Here is a 22,527-nt window from a genome sequence, read left to right as displayed (position 1 = left end):
AAGCATACTGGTCCACAGATCGGCTAATTTCTACCCCGGTCTTCAGTGAAATCATCCCAGTGAACAGGTTTATCTTATTGTTATGTATGTTGCACTTCTCTGACAAAACCAGGCCTGACAGAAGTGACAGGTTATACAAGATTAGAAATGTTTTTATGTATCTCAAACAAAAGTTCAGCATATACTTTTATCCATTCAAGAATCTTGTAATTGACGAGTCTTTGATTTTGTTCAAAGGTAGGCTGTCATTCAAGCAGTATATACCGAGCAAGAGGAAACGCTTTGGTATAAAACTGTTTGTACTCTGTGACTGTGACAGTGGCCTGGTATTGGATATTGTTGTATACACAGGAAGTAAAACATTGAAAGATACCAAGATGTTATTGGGTATCTTAGGTGACGTAGTGAGAAGTATGATGGCACCTTATCTTGGTAAGGGGCATACATTATATACCGATAACTGGTACACAAGCCCATTACTCAGTGATTTCTTGTGAGTGAACAAGACAGATGTGTGTGGCACAGTGCGTTCTAATCGTAAACATATGCCCAGGCTCAACACAGGTGCTCGTGGTGATGACGTGCAGGTGTTTACTGCCAGTGACATCATGGCATTACGGTGGCATGACAAACGAGATGTCACATTGTTGACAACCATTCACCATAATGAAATGCAAAACAGTGGCAAAGTTGATCGAGTGACTAATGAACGTATTCGAAAACCAGTGACAGTGATTGATTATACGCAAAACATGCGCTTGGTTGACAAATGTGACTTGCAGATTGGTTTTGTTGATTGTGTTCGTAAAAGTTACAAGTGGTACATGAAACTTTTCTTCCATCTCATGGACATTTCAATGCTGAATGCATATAATATGTACCAAATGAAGACTGGCAACAGACCACCGTATGGTGAATTTTGTTTGTCTGTTGTCAGACAACTCATAATGAAGTACCAGGTAAGAACACCTGCTATACAACAAGGTCCTCGAATTCCTCAGGATATACCCAAGCGTTTGAGGAGGGAAGGTGATCATTTCATAATACAGCTTCCTTCAACTCAGAAGAAATTTGCTCAGAAGAGATGCATCGTCTGTGCACAAACAAAACGACGGCAGCAAAGACACAAAGACACTCGGTTTATGTGTGAGGAATGTAAGGTACCTCTGTGCATGGTGCCTTGTTTCAAGGAGTTCCACAAGCTCCAGCAGTTCTAAAACCATGTCCATTGATTGTAAATATGTAAATATATGTTAGAACATTAGTATTATACAAGATTTGTGCATGTTTATTGTAATAAACAACAGTGGTAAACAATAATATGATAATAACTTTAGTGCGGTTATTGTGTTCAATACAGTGAGTTTATATATATACATTATATACAGTATTGGTCTCTCAGGCCCCAAATGTTAGTAGGAAAAGAAAAAAATTGGAAAAGAAAAGAAAAAACTACAAAAACTGCTAAATAAAGTAATGCGCGTATATGGAATTTGTCGATGTTGCCGCCACCACGTCATTTTGGACAAATTTCTCGGCACTGGTCAGAATTTTTTTTTTTTTCTTATTACCTTCACAAAAATATGCTCTCTAATTCTGTAAGAATTTTTTTTTTTTTTTTTTTTTTTAAAAATTTCTTGGACAGTGGAGCACCACTTCAGATTTTGGCCTTGGACCCTGAAGGGGTTAACGTACACCAAAATTGAAAGAAATTGGACCATAAATAATGGAGTTCACTTCTTAGCCATTAGCCTCCCCTTGGCGGTATATTTTCGTATGGTTTTTATGGTTGTATTCTCGCTTTGTTTGGTCTCATGTGATAGAATGGAAGATATACTACAAAAATAATTATGATTTTAATTGGTTTCACGATGAAAAGTACCTTGGAATTGAGCTCAAAAATAACAAAAATGTTCGATTCTTTGGCGACATCAGTGGTAGACATTATGAGGTAGCGGTGACAGACATGAAGCAGCAGTGGCAGACAACATGAAGCAGCAGTGGCAGACAACATGAAGTTGTATAAGTTAGTTCAGAATAAACAAACAGCAACACACCATTTTTAGAGTGAATGAAGATATTATTATTATTATTCATAATAATAATAATAATAATAATAATAATAATAATAATAACATAAGAACATAAGAAAGAAGGAACACTGCAACAGGCCTACTGACCCATGTGGAGCAGGTCCATGCCCCCCCCCCCCCCCCCGATTAGCCCAATGACCCACCCAGTCTGATCATCTCCACTCAAGGATGGGGCACTGCACCAGACCCAGCAGCATAAGCTAGTCAGGTCCAACTCACACCCACCCACACCCACTCATGTATTTATCTAACCTATTTTTAAAACATATACATACATCTAGGTTTTTCTCCTTTTTCTAAATAGCTCTTGTTCTTCTTTATTTCTTCTATTGTCCATGGGGAAGTGGAAAAGAATCTTTCCTCCGTAAGCCATGCGTGTCGTATGAGGCGACTAAAATGCCGGGAGCAATGGGCTAGTAACCCCTTCTCCTGTAGACATTTACTAAAAAAGAGAAGAAGAAAAACTTTATAAAACTGGGATGCTTAAATGTGCGTAGATGTAGTGCGGATGACAAGAAACAGATGATTGCTGATGTTATGAATGAAAAGAAGTTGGATGTCCTGGCCCTAAGCGAAACAAAGCTGAAGGGGGTAGGGGAGTTTCAGTGGGGGGAAATAAATGGGATTAAATCTGGAGTATCTGAGAGAGTTAGAGCAAAGGATGGGGTAGCAGTAATGTTGAATGATCAGTTATGGAAGGAGAAAAGAGAATATGAATGTGTAAATTCAAGAATTATGTGGATTAAAGTAAAGGTTGGATGCGAGAAGTGGGTTATAATAAGCGTGTATGCACCTGGAGAAGAGAGGAATGCAGAGGAGAGAGAGAGATTTTGGGAGATGTTAAGTGAATGTATAGGAGCCTTTGAACCAAGTGAGAGAGTAATTGTGGTAGGGGACATGAATGCTAAAGTAGGAGAAACTTTTAGAGAGGGTGTGGTAGGTAAGTTTGGGGTGCCAGGTGTAAATGATAATGGGAGCCCTTTGATTGAACTTCGTATAGAAAGGGGTTTAGTTATAGGTAATACATATTTTAAGAAAAAAAGGATAAATAAGTATACAAGATATGATGTAGGGCGAAATGACAGTAGTTTGTTGGATGTATTGGTAGATAAAAGACTGTTGAGTAGACTTCAGGATGTACATGTTTATAGAGGGGCCACAGATATATCAGATCACTTTCTAGTTGTAGCTACACTGAGAGTAAAAGGTAGATGGGATACAAGGAGAATAGAAGCATCAGGGAAGAGAGAGGTGAAGGTTTATAAACTAAAAGAGGAGGCAGTTAGGGTAAGATATAAACAGCTATTGGAGGATAGATGGGCTAATGAGAGCATAGGCAATGGGGTCGAAGAGGTATGGGGTAGGTTTAAAAATGTAGTGTTAGAGTGTTCAGCAGAAGTTTGTGGTTACAGGAAAGTGGGTGCGGGAGGGAAGAGGAGCGATTGGTGGAATGATGATGTAAAGAGAGCAGTAAGGGAGAAAAAGTTAGCATATGAGAAGTTTTTACAAAGTAGAAGTGATGCAAGGAGGGAAGAGTATATGGAGAAAAAGAGAGAGGTTAAGAGAGTGGTGAAGCAATGTAAAAAGAGAGCAAATGAGAGAGTGGGTGAGATGTTATCAACAAATTTTGTTGAAAATAAGAAAAAGTTTTGGAGTGAGATTAACAAGTTAAGAAAGCCTAGAGAACATATGGATTTGCCAGTTAAAAATAGGAGAGGAGAGTTATTAAATGGAGAGTTAGAGGTATTAGGAAGATGGAGGGAATATTTTGAGGAATTGTTAAATGTTGATGAAGATAGGGAAGCTGTGATTTCGTGTATAGGACAAGGAGGAATAACATCTTGTAGGAGTGAGGAAGAGCCAGTTGTGAGTGTGGGGGAAGTTCGTGAGGCAGTAGGTAAAATGAAAGGGGGTAAGGCAGCCGGGATTGATGGGATAAAGATAGAAATGTTAAAAGCAGGTGGGGATATAGTTTTGGAGTGGTTGGTGCAATTATTTAATAAATGTATGGAAGAGGGTAAGGTACCTAGGGATTGGCAGAGAGCATGCATAGTTCCTTTGTATAAAGGCAAAGGGGATAAAAGAGAGTGCAAAAATTATAGGGGGATAAGTCTGCTGAGTATACCTGGTAAAGTGTATGGTAGAGTTATTATTGAAAGAATTAAGAGTAAGACGGAGAATAGGATAGCAGATGAACAAGGAGGCTTTAGGAAAGGTAGGGGGTGTGTGGACCAGGTGTTTACAGTGAAACATATAAGTGAACAGTATTTAGATAAGGCTAAAGAGGTCTTTGTGGCATTTATGGATTTGGAAAAGGCGTATGACAGGGTGGATAGGGGGGCAATGTGGCAGATGTTGCAAGTGTATGGTGTAGGAGGTAGGTTACTGAAAGCAGTGAAGAGTTTTTATGAGGATAGTGAGGCTCAAGTTAGAGTATGTAGGAAAGAGGGAAATTATTTCCCAGTAAAAGTAGGCCTTAGACAAGGATGTGTGATGTCACCGTGGTTGTTTAATATATTTATAGATGGGGTTGTAAGAGAAGTAAATGCGAGGGTCTTGGCAAGAGGCGTGGAGTTAAAAGATAAAGAATCACACACAAAGTGGGAGTTGTCACAGCTGCTCTTTGCTGATGACACTGTGCTCTTGGGAGATTCTGAAGAGAAGTTGCAGAGATTGGTGGATGAATTTGGTAGGGTGTGCAAAAGAAGAAAATTAAAGGTGAATACAGGAAAGAGTAAGGTTATGAGGATAACAAAAAGATTAGGTGATGAAAGATTGAATATCAGATTGGAGGGAGAGAGTATGGAGGAGGTAAATGTATTCAGATATTTGGGAGTGGACGTGTCAGCGGATGGGTCTATGAAAAATGAGGGGAATCATAGAAATGATGAGGGGAAAAGAGTGAGTGGTGCACTTAGGAGTCTGTGGAGACAAAGAACTTTGTCCTTGGAGGCAAAGAGGGGAATGTATGAGAGTATAGTTTTACCAACGCTCTTATATGGGTGTGAAGCATGGGTGATGAATGTTGCAGCGAGGAGAAGGCTGGAGGCAGTGGAGATGTCATGTCTGAGGGCAATGTGTGGTGTGAATATAATGCAGAGAATTCGTAGTTTGGAAGTTAGGAGGAGGTGTGGGATTACCAAAACTGTTGTCCAGAGGGCTGAGGAAGGGTTGTTGAGGTGGTTCGGACATGTAGAGAGAATGGAGCGAAACAGAATGACTTCAAGAGTGTATCAGTCTGTAGTGGAAGGAAGGCGGGGTAGGGGTCGGCCTAGGAAAGGTTGGAGAGAGGGGGTAAAGGAGGTTTTGTGTGCGAGGGGCTTGGACTTCCAGCAGGCATGCGTGAGCGTGTTTGATAGGAGTGAATGGAGACAAATGGTTTTTAATACTTGACGTGCTGTTGGAGTGTGAGCAAAGTAACATTTATGAAGGGGTTCAGGGAAACCGGCAGGCCGGATTTGAGTCCTGGAGATGGGAAGTACAGTGCCTGCACTCTGAAGGAGGGGTGTTAATGTTGCAGTTTAAAAACTGTAGTGTAAAGCACCCTTCTGGCAAGACAGTGATGGAGTGAATGATGGTGAAAGTTTTTCTTTTTCGGGCCACCCTGCCTTGGTGGGAATCGGCCAGTGTGATAATAAATTTTTAAAACTACACAACGTTTTAGTCTGAATAACTGTACTCGGGAGTTTGTTCCACTCATCTATTTTCAAACCAGTGCTTTCCTATATCCTTTCTGAAACTGAATTTTTCCAGCTTGAAACCATTGCTGCGAGTCCTGTCTTGGCTGGAAATTTTCAGCACGCTATTTACATGCCCTTTATTTATTCCTGCTTTCCATTTACACCTCGATCGTATCCCCCCTAATTCTACGCCTTTCGAGAGAGTGCAGATTCAGGGCCCTCAGTCTATCCTCATAGGGAAGATTTCTGATACATGGGATCATCTTTGTCATCCTCCTCTGTACGTTTTCCAGAGCATTTATATCCATTCTGTAATACGGTGACCAGAACTGAGCAGCATAGTCTAAATGAGGCCTAACCAAGGATATATAGAGTTGAAGAACAACCTGAGGACTTCTATTATTTTTACTTCTAGATATGAAGCCAAGAATTCTGTTAGCTTTATTGCAAACACTAATGCACTGTTGTCTTGGTTTTAAATTACTGCTAACCAGAACTCCTAAATCCTTTTCGCAATCAGTAGTATTAAGATCTACATTATTTAGTTTATATGTGGCATATATAAGTAGTAGGTTGGTAGACACCAACCACCCAGGGACGTACTACCGTCCTGCCAAGTGAGCGTAAAACAAAAGCCTGTGATTGTTTTACATGATGGTAGGATTACTGATGTCTTTTGTCTGTCTCATAAATACGCAAGATTACAGGTATGTCTTGCTACTTCTACTTACACTTAGGTCACACTACACATACATGTACACATTTATTTATACACACTCATCTGAGTTTTCTTTGATTTTATCTTAATAGTTCTTGGTCTTATTACTTTTCCTTTTATATCCATGGGGAAGTGGAATAAGAATCTTTCCTCCGTAAGCCATGCGTGTTGTAAAAGTCAACTAAAATGCCGGGAACAATGGGCTAGTAACCCCTTTTCCTGTAAAGATTACTAAAAAGAATAAGAAGAAGAAAATTGTCAAAGTGGGAAGTCTGAATGTGCATGGATGTTGTGCAGATGATAAGAAAGAGATGATTGTGGATGTTATGAATGAGAAGAAGCTGGATGTCCTGGCTTTAAGTGAAACAAAGCTGAAGGGGGTGGGAGAGTTTCAGTGGAGAGGAATAAATGGGATTAGGTCAGGGGTTTCAAATAGAGTTAGAGCTAAAGAAGGAGTAGCAATAATGTTGAAGGATAAGCTATGGCAGGAAAAGAGGGACTATAAATGTATTAATTCAAGGATTATGTGGAGTAAAATAAAGATTGGATGTGAAAAGTGGGTTATAATAAGTGTGTATGCACCTGGAGAAGAGAGAAGTGTAGAGGAGAGAGAGATTTTGGGAAATGTTGAGTGAATGCGTGGGGAGTTTTGAATCAAGTGTGAGAGTAATGGTGGTTGGGGATTTCAATGCTAAAGTGGGTAAAAATGTTATGGAGGGAGTAGTAGGTAAATTTGGGGTGCCAGGGGTAAATGTAAATGGGGAGCCTTTAATTGAGCTATGTTGTAGAAAGAGATTTGGTAATAAGTAATACATATTTTATGAAAAAGAGGATAAATAAATATACAAGGTATGATATAGCACATAATGAAAGTAGTTTATTAGATTATGTATTGGTGGATAAAAGGTTGATGGGTAGGCTCCAGGATGTACATGTTTATAGAGGGGCAACTGATATATCGGATCATTATTTAGTTGTAGCTACAGTTAGAGTAAGAGGTAGATGGGAAAAGAGGAAGGTGGCAACAACAAGTAAGAGGGAGGTGAAAGTGTATAAACTAAGGGAGGAGGAAGTTTCGGGTGAGATATAAGCGACTATTGGCAGAAAGGTGGGTTAGTGCAAAGATGAGTAGTGGGGGGGTTGAAGAGGGTTGGAATAGTTTTAAAAATGCAGTATTAGAATGTGGGGCAGAAGTTTGTGGTTATAGGAGGGTGAGGGCAGGTGGAAAGAGGAGTGATTGGTGGAATGATGAAGTAAAGGGTGTGGTAAAAGAGAAAAAGGTAGCTTATGAGAGGTTTTTATAAAGAAGTGTTATAAGAAGAGCAGAGTATATGGAGAGTAAAAGAAAGGTAAAGAGAGTGGTGAGAAAGTGCAAAAGGAGAGCAGATGAAAGAGTGGGAGAGGCACTGTCAAGAAATTTTAATGAAAATAAGAAAAAATTTTGGAGTGAGTTAAACAAGTTAAGAAAGCCTAGGGAAAGTATGGATTTGTCAGTTAAAAACAGAGTAGGGGAGTTAGTAGATGGGGAGATGGAGGTATTAGGTAGATGGCGAGAATATTTTGAGGAACTTTTAAATGTTAAGGAAGAAACAGAAGCAGTAATTTCATGCACTGGTCAGGGAGGTATACCATCTTTTAGGAGTGAAGAAGAGCAGAATGTAAGTGTGGGGGAGGTACGTGAGGCATTACGTAAAATGAAAGGGGGTAAAGCAGCTGGAACTGATGGGACCATGACAGAAATGTTAAAAGCAAGGGGGGATATAGTGTTGGAGTGGTTGGTACTTTTGTTTAATAAATGTATGAAAGAGGGGAAGGTACCTAGGGATTGGCGGAGAGCATGTATAGTCCCTTTATATAAAGGGAAAGGGGACAAAAGAGACTGTAAAAATTATAGAGGAATAAGTTTACCGAGTATACCAGGAAAAGTGTACGGTAGGGTTATAATTGAAAGAATTAGAGGTAAGACAGAATGTAGGATTGCGGATGAGCAAGGAGATTTCAGAGTGGGTAGGGGATGTGTAGATCAAGTGTTTACATTGAAGCATATATGTGAACAGTATTTATGGATTTAGAAAAGGCATATGATAGAGTGGATAGAGGAGCAATGTGGCAGATGTTGCAAGTATATGGAATAGGTGGTAAGTTATTAAATGCTGTAAAGAGTTTTTATGAGGATAGTGAGGCTCAGGTTAGGGTGTGTAGAAGAGAGGGAGACTACTTCCCGGTAAAAGTAGGTCTTAGACAGGGATGTGTAATGTCACCATGGTTGTTTAATATATTTATAGATGGGGTTGTAAAGGAAGTCAATGCTAGGGTGTTTGGGAGAGGGTTGGGATTAAATTTTGGGGAATCAAATTCAAAATGGGAATTGACACAGTTACTTTTTGCTGATGATACTGTGCTTATGGGAGATTCTAAAGAAAAATTGCAAAGGTTAGTGGATGAGTTTGGGAATGTGTATAAAGGTAGAAAGTTGAAAGTGAGCATAGAAAAGAGTAAGGTGTTGAGGGTGTCAAATGATTTAGATAAAGAAAAATTGGATATCAAATTGGGGAGGAGGAGTATGGAAGAAGTGAATGTTTTCAGATACTTGGGAGTTGACGTGTCGGCGGATGGATTAGTGAAGGATGAGGATAATCATAGAATTGATGAGGGAAAAAAGGTGAGTGGTGCGTTGATGTATATGTGGAGTCAAAAAACGTTATCTATGGAGGCAAAGAAGGGAATGTATGAAAGTATAGTAGTACCAACACTCTTATATGGGTGTGAAGCTTGGGTGGTAAATGCAGCAGCGAGGAGACGGTTGGAGGCAGTGGAGATGTCCTGTTTAAGGGCAATGTGTGGTGTAAATATTATGCAGAAAATTCGGAGTGTGGAAATTAGGAAAAGGTGTGGAGTTCATAAAAGTATTAGTCAAGAGGGCAGAAGAGAGGTTGTTGAGGTGGTTTGGTCATTTAGAGAGAATGGATCAAAGTAGAATGACATGGAAAGCATATAAATCTATAGGGAAAGGAAGGCGGGGTAGGGGTCGTCCTCGAAAGGGTTGGAGAGAGGGGGTAAAGGAGGTTTTGTGGGCAAGGGGCTTGGACTTCCAGCAAGCGTGCGTGAACGTGTTAGATAGGAGTGAATGGAGACGAATGGTACTTGGGACCTGACGATCTGTTGGAGTGTGAGCAGGGTAATAGTTAGTGAGGGGATTCAGGGAAACCAGTTATTTTCATATAGTCGGACTTGAGTCCTGGAAGTGGGAAGTACAATGCCTGCACTTTAAAGGAGGGGTTTGGGATATTGGCAGTTTGGAGGGATATGTTGTGTATCTTTATATGTGTATGCTTCTAAACTGTTGTATTCTGAGCACCTCTGCAAAAACAGTGATAATGTGCAAGTGTGGTGAAAGTGTTGAATGATGATGAAAGTATTTTCTTTTTGGGGATTTTCTTTCTTTTTTGGGTCACCCTGCCTCGGTGGGAGACGGCCGACTTGTTGAAAAAAAAAAGAAAAAAAAAGTGGCATGATTATTTACCTGTCCAACATTTAGAACTTTGCATTTGTCAATATTAAACTGCATCTGCCACTTCTCCGACCATTGCATCAGTCTATTCAAATCATCCTGGAGTGCTCTAGTATCCTCGTTAGAGTGAATTGGACGGCCTATTTTGGTGTCATCAGCAAATTTGCTTATGTCGCTATTTATTCCCTCATCTATGTCGTTTATGTAAACTTTGAACAACAACGGGCCCAACACTGACCCCTGAGGAACACCGCTTGTGGCGTGCCCCCATTCTGATTTCTCCCCATTTAGGCAAACTCCCTGCTGTCTATTTGTCAGCCATGCCTCTACCCAGGAAAAAATTTTCCCTCCTATTCCGTGTGCCTTAAGTTTCCTCAATAGCCTCTGGTGTGGAACTCTATCGAAAGCCTTACTTAAGTCCATATACACAATATCATATTCATTACCATGATCTACCTCCTCAAACACCTTAGTGAAAAAAGTTAGTAAACTCGTAAGACAGGAGCGCCCCTTTGTAAAACCGTGTTGAGATTCATTAATCAATCTGTGCCTGTCAAGATGGCTACGAATTGCTTCAGCAATTATTGATTCCATAAATTTTCCCACTATGGAGGTAAGGCTTATTGGTCTATAGTTCGAAGCCAAGGACCTGTCACCTGCCTTGTAAATAGATATTACATTTGCCATTTTCCACTTATCAGGCATTATGCCAGTTTGTAGTGATATGTTAAAAAGATTAGCCAAAGGTATGCTAAGTTTCTCTTTACATTCCTTTAACACCCTTGCAAACAGTTCGTCAGGGCCTGGGGATTTGTTAGGTTTTAGTTTCTCTATTTGTCTGAGGACCATGTCACTAGTTACTGCAATCGTACATAGTTTATCTTCATCCTGTTCTACATAATCTATTATTTCAGGAATATCGCTAGTATTTTCCTGGGTGAAAACTGAGAGGAAGTAGGTATTTAGAATTTCACACATATCCTTATCACTGTCAGTGATCTGACCAGAGTTACTCTTAAGTGGGCCAATGTTGTCCCTAATCTTACTTCTGTATAACTGAAAGAATCCTTTAGGGTTAATCTTTGAATCCCTTGTGACCTTAGCCTCATAATCCCTTTTTGCTTTTCTTATTCCTTTCTTTATTTCTCTCTTTAATTGAATATATTGATTTCTTAACTGCCCATCCCCTCTTTTGATATGCTTATATATGCCTCTCTTTTGACCAATGAGGTGTTTTAATCTATTGTTCATCCATTTGGGATCATTTTTGTTAGATCTAATTTCCCTACTCGGAACAAAAGTTGTCTGGGCAGCTAGAATTATGCTCTGAAAAATGTCATATTGGCAACCAAGATCACCTACCTGACCCATAGTCAAGACATCCCAATTTAGCCCACCCAGGTAATTTTTCAGTCCCATGAAGTCGGCCAAGCGAAAATCTGGGACAGAGATTTGATTGCAGTTATCTGGGTAATTCCATGATATATTAAAACTAAGTGATTTGTGATCACTTTCCCCAAGCTCATCATTAACCTCAAGATTATTAATTAGTGAATCGTTGTTGGCAAGAACCAAGTCAAGCAGATTGTTTCCTCTAGTTGGTTCTGTAACAACCTGTTCTAAAAAGCAATCCTGAACCGTATCAAGAAAGTCACTAGACTCAAGATTTCCTGTCATATTGTTCTAATCAATTTGTCTAAAGTTAAAATCTCCCATTATAACGAACATTTTCATATCTAGATGCCTATGAATTTCGTCCCATAACAGCTTACTGCCCTCCCTATCAAGGTTTGGGGGCCTATAAATCACACCCAAAATTAATTTGTCATGTCCCTCGAGAAACTGTAGCCAAACAGATTCTGTGTTCGATGTCTCTAATCTTATATCATGTCTAAGACAATTTAAATTTTCTCTGACATACATCGCCACCCCACCACCCTTCCTGTTGACCCTGTCAGTGTGGAATAGTTTATAACCCTGTAACCCTTATTATTATTATTATTAATAAAAAGCACTAAACCCGCAAGGGTCGTGAATTGCTATATACAGTGGACCCCCGGTTAACGAACTTTTTTCATTCCAGTAGTATGTTCAGGTGCCAGTACTGACCGAATTTTTTCCCATAAGGAATATTGTGAAGTAGATTAGTCCATTTCAGACCCCCAAACATACACGTAGAAACGCACTTACATAAATACACTTACATAATTGGTCGCATTTGGAGGTGATCGTTAAGCGGGGGTCCACTGTATAGAGTAAAGGCATATGAAAAGAATATTTTTCTACAGTTACCCCCCAGTGTTTGACTAGAGAAAACGTAATTCTTCCGACACTCTACACAGCTGCTTTGTAAACAAATCTCATATTTACATCAATTTTTATTCTGTGAGTGTATGTATCATGTTTATATGCTATGTAACAGGTTTCATATGCAGTGGACCCCCGGTTCGCGATACTAATCCGTTCCTGAGAGCTCATCGTAAACCAAAAATATCGGAATGCGAATCAATTTTCCCCATAAGAAATAATGGAAATCAAATTAATCCGTACAAGACACCCAAAAGTATGAAAAAAAAAACTTTTACCACATGAAATATTAAGTTTAATGCAATAGAATAGTAATTACAATAACAACAATAACAATAAATAATGAAAGAATAATTGACACTTACCTTTAATGAAGATCTGGTGATGATTGATGGGATGGGAGGAGGGGAGAGTGTGGATGGTATTAGCATTTAGAAGGGGAATCCCCCTCCATTAGGAATTGAGGTAGCAAGTTCTTTTCTGGGGTTACTTCCCTTCTTCTTTTAATGCCACTAGGACCAGGTTGAGAGTCACTGGACCTCTGTCGCACAACATAACTGGCAGCCTCACCATGCCTAATCACACTATGTATACCACTACGATTCCTAAATCTTTCAAACCAACCTTTGCTGGCCTTAAATTCACTCACATCACCACTAGTTGCAGGCAATTTTTTTACCAAATCGTCATGCAACTGCCTAGCCTTTTCACAAATGATTGCTTGAGAGATGCTATCTCCTGCTATCCGTTTTTCATTTATCCACACCAATAACAGTCTCTCAACATTTTCTAACACTTGCGGTTGCTGTTTTGTAATCACAGTTGCACTTTTTGCAAGAACAGCTTCCTTGATTGCTGTTTTCTTGCTCACTATTGTAGAGATGGTTGATTGGGGTTTACTATACAACCTGACCAGCTCCGACACACGCACTCCACTTTCGTACTCTGCAATTATCTCTTTCTTCATTTCAACAGTCATTAGCACCCTTGGTCTCGAAGGGTTGGCACTGGGAGCTTTCTTGGGGCCCATGGTGAATTATTTTGCAAAAACAGGCACCAAAAACAGTGATAACATGGATAATATGGAATGTACCGAATGTATCTTTAGATGCGCGCACACTGGGTGGCTTGTAAACACTGGCACACAGGGGGCAGTTCAGGCCACACATGGAGACGTCTCGTACGAACCACATCGCATACCGGGTTTTGTGTCGGGAAGTGAGGCAAATTTTCTGCGATATAATGCATCGGTTACCGGATTTATCGGATACCGATAGCATCGCGAACCGGGGGTCCACTGTATAACTTTGAGGAAAATATCATAGATGGATTAATGAAAATGCCTATATTGATGTAAAATAAGACATTTAGTGTGCCCAAGAGTGATTATTATTATGTAGTACTGTATTGGCGTCATGAGAGAGACTTAGCGATTTTAATATATACCTGCACACCAGCACAGTGTGTAAGTATATTTAGGTACAGTTACACATAATTATCAGAGTACAGTGGACCCCCGACATTCGATATTAATCCGTTCCTGAGAGCCATCGAATGTTGAAAATATCGAAAGTCGAATTAATTTTCCCCATAAGAAATAATGGAAATCAAATTAATCCATGCAAGACACCCAAAATTATGAAAATGTTTTTTTTACCACATGAAATATTAAGATTAAGGCAATAGAATAATTACAATAACAACAATAACAATAGATTAATAACAATAGAATAATTGACACTTACCTTTAACCCTTTCAGGGTCCGTCCCGTAGATCTACGGCTTTACGTTCAGGGTCCAAACCGTAGATCTACGCCATGAGCTCAGCTCACTCTGATAAACTGTGAGTGGTACATTTGGGCCTAGATATGAGAGAATACGTCTATGTGGTATGTGTGCACCACATAAAACAGATCCTGCAGCACATTGTGTATAATGAGAGAAAAAAAATGAAATCATGATTTTTCGATTAAAACAGCAACTTTGCAGTGTTTTTTCGTATGTTTTTTATGGTTGTATTTGCGATTTCTTGGTCTCATTTGATAGAATGGAAGACATATTACAGAAATAGAGATGATTTTGATTGGTTTTAGCATTGGAAATGGCCTGAAACTGAGCTCAAAATAGCGGAAATGTTAAATTTTTGCCGATATTCAAGAGTAAACAAACGACCTCACACGTCTAATACACGTCAGCTGGTGGGTCTAATATACATTCACAAATATGATGATGATATTTATACAATTATTACAGTATTGCATAACAGTAAATCTTCTATTTTTTGGTGTGAATAAAAATTCATTATGTGAATAAAAAATCAAAATGGAATTTATTTGTAAAGCCTCAAAACATAACTAATGAACAGAGGAAATGTTAGTTTAGTGCCAGGAATGCCTACATTGTTCATTCTGGACCCTATTTTGAAATTGGAATATTTTGAACTTTGTGTTAAATTGGCCAAATTAACAATTTCTGATCACTTTATTTTGTAGTTGAAACAGTTGACTTGGCGATTTCTTGTGCTCAATCGATAGAATAGAAGTAATACTAGTGAAATAGCTAAGAATTTGGTTGATTGGAATAATGTAATTGGCCTAAAATGGGAGTCAAAGTCGGCAAAATCGCCGATTCGTAAATATCGCTGACACATCAAAATTCGCGAGAGCATAATTTTGTCAATTTTCCACCAAATTTCGTACTTTTTGTTTTATTACCTTCACAAAAAGATTCTCTACGATTTCATAAGAAAAAATAACAAATTTTTTTTTTTTAAATTCTTGGACACTGGTGCGTGACTCCAGATTTGGGCCTTGGACCCTGAAAGGGTTAATGAAGATCTGGTGATGATTGATGGGATGGGAGGAGGGGAGAGTGTGGATGGTGTTAGTGTTTAGAAGGGGAATCCCCTTCCATTAGGACTTGAACTGGCAGCCTCACCATGCCTTACCACACTGTGTATGCCACTACGATTCTTAAATCTTTCAAACCAACTTTTCCTGGCCTTAAATTCACTCACATCACCACTAGTTGCAGGCAATTTCTTTACCAAATCATCATGCACTCCGACACACTCACTCCACTTTCGTACTTTGCAATTATCTCTTTCTTCATTTCAATAGTCATTAGCACCTTTTCTCTTGAAGGGTTGACACTAGAAGCTTTCTTGGGGCCCATGGTTACTTATTTTGCAGAAACAATCACCCAAAACAGTGATAATATGGATAATATGGAATGTACCGAATGTATCCTTAGATGCGCGCACACTGGCTGGCTTGTAAACACTGGCACACACAGTGCAGTTCAGGCCACACGTGGACACATCTCGTATGAATCATATCGAATGTCAGGTTTTCCATCTAATGCCGAGGTGAAATTTTTGCGTTAAAATGCATCGAATGTCGGATTTATCGAATGTCGATGCCATCGAATGTTGGGGGTCCACTGTACATATAAAATACAGTGGACCCTCGACCAACGATATTAATCCGTTCCTGTGAGCTCATCGTTAATCGAAATTATCGTTAGTCGAGTTAATTTTCCCCATAAGAAATAATGGAAATCAAGTTAATCCGTGCAAGACACCCAAAAGTATTGAAAAAAAAAAAATTTACCACATGAAACATTAATTTTAATACACACAAACTGAAGAAGACAATTACATGACACTTACCTTTATTGAAGATCTGGTGATGACTGATGGGATGGGAGGAGGGAAGACTGTGGATGGTGTTAGTGTTTAGAAGGGGAATCCCCTTCCATTAGGACTTGAGGTGTCAAGTCCTTTTCCGGGGTTACTTCCCTTCTTTTAATGCCACTAGGACCAGCTTGAGAGTCACTGGACCTCTGTTGCACAACATATCTGTCCATAGAGGCCTGTACCTCCCGTTCCTTCATGACATTCCTAAAGTGTTTCACAACATTGTCAGTGTAACAAATTAAACACTTGTTCAGGTTTCAATTCTTCACTGTCTATGTACTCCTTGAATTCCTGTACATATTTTTCAGCTGCTTTTTGGTCCAAACTGGCAGCCTCACTATGCCTTATCACACTATGTATGCCACTACGATTCTTAAATCTCTCAAACCAACCTTTGGTGACCTTAAATTCACTCACATCACCTTCCTAGCCTTTTCACATATGATCGCTTGAGAGATGCTATCTCCTGTTATCTGTTTTTCGTTTATCCACACCAATAACAGTCTCTCAACATCTTCTATCACTTGTGATCTCAGTTTCGAAAACATAGTTGCACCTTTGGCAAGAACAGCTTCCTTGATTGCCGTTTTCTTGGCCACAATAGTAGCGATGGTTGATTGGGGTTTTGTGTACAACCTGGCCAGCTCGGAGACACACACTCCACTTTCATACTTAGCAATGATCTCTTTCTTCACATCCATAGTAATTCTCACCCTTTTTGCTGTAGGGTTGGCACTAGAAGCTTTCTTGGGGCCCATGGTGACTTATTTTGCAGGTGCAATCACTAAAAACGCTGTGATTATATGGAATGTTCTGATTGTATGTTTGGATGGGACCGCGGTGGCTGGCTGGCTTGTAAACACTGGCCACAAGTGGATGCATCTCAGAAAGAACAAATCGTGTTGGTCGAGTTTTTTAGCGCTAGTCGAGGCAAAATTTTTGCATTAAAATGTATCACTAGTCAGATTTAACGTTAGACAATGCCATCGTTGGTCAAGGGTCCACTGTATGCAGTAACTTTAAAACACTTGAAATTTTGAAGTTTTCTGACATAATAGATGTGGTCACGGAAAATGTAAACAAACCGGGTGGGGGCACCGTATTTGAAAGACCGTTTGCCGTATAGCAAATTTTGGTCATAATTTGACATCGCCGTATTAGCAGAACGCCGTAAGGCAAAACGCCATAAAGCGGGACCTTACTGTATATATAATCATAAATTCTAGCGTCTTCAAATCAAGCAGGAGAAAGTTGGTAGACCCACATGTGAGAGAATGGGTCTGTGTGGTCAGTGTGCACCATATAAAAAAATCCTGCAGCACGCAGTGCATAATGAGAAAAAAAAACTGACCGTTTTTTTTAATTAAAATATAGAATTTGTGGTCTATTTTCATATAGTATTTATGGTTGTATTCTAGTTTTCTTGGTCTCATTTGATAGAATGGAAAACATATTATAGAAATAGAGGCGATTTTGATTGGTTTTACTATGAAAAGAACCAGGAAATGGAGCTCAAAGTAGGGGAAATGTTTGATTTTTTGCCAATGTTCAAAAGTAAACAAATGATGTCATTGTCCAATAAATGTTCAACTAGCCATTCTAATATGCAGTCATGAATGGGTTGACATTATTTATACAATTATTACAATATTGCAGTAGTCTGCATAACAGTAAATCTTTTATTTTTTGTTTGAATAAAAATTTAGAATAGAAAGCAAGAGTAATATCAGAGTGGCCTGGAGACGTGACTGATGAACAACGAAAATGTTATTTTAGAGCCAGGAATGTCTGCATTGGTCATTTTGGACCCTATTTTGAAATTGTCATATTTTTTAATTTATGTGAAATTGGCCAAATTGCAAATTTCTGACCACGTTATTGGATAGTTGAAATCGGTAAATAGGCACTTTCTTGTACTCAATCGATAGAAAAAATGGAGTTCTAAAGAAATAACTATGAGTTTGGTCGACTGGAGCAATGGAATTAGCCGAAAATAGGGCTCAAAGTGGGTGAAATCGCCGATTCGTAAATATCACCGAGGTCGCTAACTGCACGAGAGTGTAATTCCATTAGTTTACCATCAAATTTCGTTCTTTTGGTGCCATTACAATCGGGAAAAGATTCTCTATCATTTCATAAGATTTTTTTTTTTTTTTTTTTTTTTTTTTTTTTTTTTTTTTTTTTGAAATTTTGTGACGCTAGGAGACACCTCAGGATTTGGGGTTGCGACAGTCAAGAGGTTAAACAGTTTCATGATTTTCTTGTGTATTTTATATTCTAGAATTTATTAATGTTGATCTTAAATAATATGCAATTACAGTAGTATGGGACTTTTTAAGCAAATTTTTCATTGCTTTAATTTCAGATTTTTCACACAGAATAAATACTTGCTTCAGTGGATCACAAAACCAGGAAAGACTTAGTGCCCTCAATTTACTTTTCAAAAATTTGTACTGATGCAACCGAAGCAAAGAGGCTCATTGTATGATGAGATCATAGAACAGTTTACATTGCAAAGAAGAAGAAAAATAGCATTGATGTACAAGTGAAGTAAGTAAATTTATCTGGTGCTTTTAGATTTATGCACATGACAAAATTCATCTATTATTTTCCAATTTATATAATTTATAGATTATTAGAAATTCAGTTTTTATTTATTTATTTATTTATTTATTTATTTATTTATTTCCAATTTGAGCACACATACAGAGGTACAAAAAAATACAGATAAGAGCAGCATGCCAAAGCCACTTATACTATGCATAGCATTACGGACTGGCTTAAAATTAACTTAAGATTAACTAAGCAATGATGAAATCAGTGATAAAACATTAATGTAAACAGATTACTATAAAGCACAAGTGAGTATTACAAAGACAGGTCATATGGTTGCATTCAGTCATATGAAGGATTCTGTTAGGTAGTGTATTTAAAAAATAATAAAGTTAGATTCGGTTTTAGGTTTAACATTTATGTGATATAATTGTGAGAAACATTTAAGATATACAATTTATAAGGTTCAGTTATTCAGTATTTATTTGGTTTTGGGTGAGTAAGTGATCTTTGAGAAGAGACTTGAATTTATAAACAGGTAGTGTTTCTTTTATATTTACAGGTAATGAATTCCAGATTTTAGGGCCTTTTATGTGCATTGAGTTTTTGCATAGTGTGAGATGGACACGAGGAACATCAAAGAGTGATCTGTGCCTTGTGTTATGGTCATGTGTTCTGTTAAGGTTGGCAAGGAGATGTTTGAGGGGAGGGTTAATGTCAGAGTTAAGTGTTCTATGTATGTAATAGGTGCAGTAATAAGTATGGATGTTTTGTATGGTGAGTAGGTTTAGTGTATTGAATATTGGTGGAGTGTGCTGCCTGTAGTGAGAATTTGTTATCATTCTAACTGCAGCCTTTTGTTGGGTAATTAGTGGTCTGAGATGGTTAATTGTTGTTGAGCCCCATGCACAAATTCCATAGGTGAGATAGGGGTAAATAAGAGAGTGATATAGGGCCAGGAGGGCTGACTGTGGAACATAGTACCGTATCTTCGATAGTATGCCTACAGTCTTGGAAATTTTCTTAGAAATTTGTTGTATATGTGAATGAAATTTTAGTCTATTATCAAGGTGGATTCCTAAGAATTTTCCCTCTGTTAGCTTTGTGATAGGTGATCCGTTTATCATTATGTTAAGAGGGACATCTGTAGCTCTGTTACCAAACTGAATGAAGTAGGTTTTGTCAATGTTTAGTGTAAGTTTGTTAGTCCTCATCCAGGTAGATATTTTCTGTAGTTCGGTATTTACAGTATTGGCTAGCGTGACTGGGCTCGGGTGAGAGAAGACGTATGTAGTGTCATCTGCAAATAGTGTGGGTTTGAGTAATTGCGAAGCATTTGGAAGGTCATTTATGTATAGGAGAAAGAGAAGAGGGCCAAGGACACTTCCCTGTGGGACACCAACTGTAATTGGTTGCGCTGAAGAGTTTGCCCCATTTGCGTACACATATTGGCTTCTGTTGCTGAGGTATGACTTGAGGTAGTTGAGGGAGTGCCCTCTTATACCATAGTGTGACAATTTTACGTGGAGCAAGTCATGGTCAACTGTATCAAAAGCTTTACGTAAGTCAATGAAGATCCCCAGTGGGACTTCTTTTTTCTCTATTGCAGTGTATATATGTTCTAGCATGTGTATAATAGCATCATTAGTATTTTTATTAGGCCTGAATCCAAATTGGCAGGGGTTGAGTATGTTTTGGGAGATAAGGTAGGAGTAGATTCGTTTATGAATTAATTTTTCGAAGATTTTTGAGAGAGGGTGTAAGTTGGATATTGGCCTATAGTTATTCAACTCTGTTTGGTCTCCTCCTTTGTGGATCGGGGTGACCCTTGCTATTTTGAGTACTGTAGGGAAGGTGGAGGATTCAATGGATTTGTTAAAGAGTGTTGCAATGATTGGTGATAGCACTTGTGACACTTTTTTGTATATAAAGGGTGGTAAGGTATTTAAATCTCCTGCCTTGTTTTTTAGTGCGTTGATAATAAGGGAGACTTCGTATGGGTTAGTCGGAGCTAGGAACAGTGTGTTCGGGTAGTTGCCGGTGAGGTAGTCATTTGGTGGGGTATCTGAGCTTGGGATTTTATTGGCAAGGTTTTGTCCTATAGTGGAGAAGAAATCATTGAGTCTGTTTGCTGTTTCTGTTGGTGGGAGTTGGGGTTCATCTGATTTTACTAATTTTATTTCGCTATTTCGTGATATCTTTTTTGTTCCCAGAATTTCTGATAGGGTTTTCCAGGTCTTTTTTATATCACCTCGTAAGTTGGATAATCTGTTCTCATAATACAATTTTTTTGCCCTTCTTATCAGGCTGGTTAGGATTGACGAATAACGTTTTGTTTGGTCTCTGGTTATGTGACCCATTCTGTACTGTTTTTCATATTGGTGTTTTGTATTTATGGATTTGAGAATGCTGGGTGTTAGCCAGGGACTGTTCAGTCTCTTTGCTGTCATCTGTTTAGTTTTTTTAGGGCAGTGCTTGTTATAGAGGTATTGGGTCTTTTTTAGAAAATTGTTAATACATTCGTCAATATCTGTATAGATTTCTAGCTCAGTGTGCCAATCAATGTTTGCTACTGCTGTTGTGAAGTTATTAATGGCTGCCTCATTGTGAAGTCTGAAGGTGATTTTAGTAGTGTCTTGGGGTAGTCTACCAAGAGTTGTTATGAGGAAAGTAGGGTAGTGGTCTGTGGTATTATCTGTAATTATGCCTGATTTTAAAGGGGATATGGTGTTGGTCCAGATGTGGTCAAGTAGGGAAACACTAGTCTCTGTAACTCTTGTAGGTTTTGTTACTGTTGGTAGTAACATACAGTTACTCATTGTGTTTGTGAATTCAGTAACGTGTGGGTCCTGGTCTTGCAGGAGATTTATATTGAAGTCACCTGAGAGTAGTAAGTGATCTTTGTTCATGCGTGCATCAGTTATCATACTTCCTAGATTTTGACTAAATTGGCTAATGTTTGACTGTGGAACTCTGTAGATGTTTATCAATGTGAGAGGTTTTTGTAGGTATTTGGATTTGAATTTAGCTATTATATATTCCCCATGTTCATCCCTTGTGCAAGTGTTAGTGATACATTCTAGTTGGTCTGAGTAGTATATGGCTGTGCCACCCCCATGTTGGTCTGGCCTACAGTTGTGTATGGCTGTGTAACCAGGAATGACATAGACATCTGTACTATCAGGCTTTAGCCAGGTTTCAGTTAGTGTAATGATGGACATATTGGCATGTAAGGAATTTAGTAATGCTATGAGGTCATTGTAATGCTTGCTTAAAGATCTGATATTGTAGTTAAAGATAGTTATGTTGTTGTTGGCACTGAGAAGTGCCTTTGATTGTTCTGCAGTGTAGTAATTACAGTAACTGTTTGATTCATTTAAGTCATTGAATAAGAGGTTGGTATCAGGATCAATGCTTGTAATCATAAGATTTGTTGTGAATCTATAGTTAGAATTAAGTATAAAACAAAGTAAGTAGTCTTAAGCTAAAAAATAGCACCTGGATTATTTAACAAATGTAAAATAATGAGCTAAGGGACTAATACAAATAGTAGGTAGTACTATAAAGGTAATTTTTTAAAGTTAGAATTATAGTATAAAATTATAATATAAAAGGGACTAATATAGGTTGTGGTGAACAATAAAGTGGTAATCAAATAAATGAGCTTTGGAATATAATGGCAAAATTGTGAACTTATTATACTTTAGCACCTGAGAATAGCACCTTGATTATTTTAACAATTGTGAATATATAAACTAGGATAGTTATATAAAGCTAAAATAAAGGAGAAAATATATAAGGGACTAAAATTAAGTAATGGTAAGCAAAGTTAAGTGGACAGATGGTAGGAATTAAAATATAAACTTATAATATAAAAATACAATTTGAAATGGTACTTGCAATTGGAGTCTGGTATAGGTTCTTGACAAGATCAAGATTATAACTAGATTTAAATTGACAAAATAAAA

General features: G+C 38.3%; 1 protein-coding gene and 1 long non-coding RNA gene across 3 annotated transcripts in view; both read left to right on the top strand.

The window, feature by feature from the left end:
* LOC138853563 (uncharacterized) overlaps positions 1-22,527 on the top strand; it is a 118,884-nt gene that overhangs the window by 58,508 nt on the left and 37,849 nt on the right. The gene's annotated exons all lie outside the window — the stretch shown is intronic.
* LOC128694039 (zinc finger protein 271-like) overlaps positions 1-22,527 on the top strand; it is a 91,512-nt gene that overhangs the window by 35,444 nt on the left and 33,541 nt on the right. Inside the window, exon 2 of one of the 2 annotated variants that reach the window (XM_070091028.1) lies at positions 18,372-18,556. The exons of the other annotated variant lie outside the window; for it this stretch is intronic. The gene's annotated coding sequence lies outside the window, so the exon portion shown is untranslated. The remainder of the gene's footprint in view (positions 1-18,371; positions 18,557-22,527) is intronic. 2 annotated transcript variants of the gene reach the window in all.

Source organism: Cherax quadricarinatus, chromosome 33, assembly GCF_038502225.1.
Source record: "Cherax quadricarinatus isolate ZL_2023a chromosome 33, ASM3850222v1, whole genome shotgun sequence".
NCBI lineage: Eukaryota > Metazoa > Arthropoda > Malacostraca > Decapoda > Parastacidae > Cherax > Cherax quadricarinatus.
This window is presented reverse-complemented; position numbering and strand designations above follow the sequence as displayed.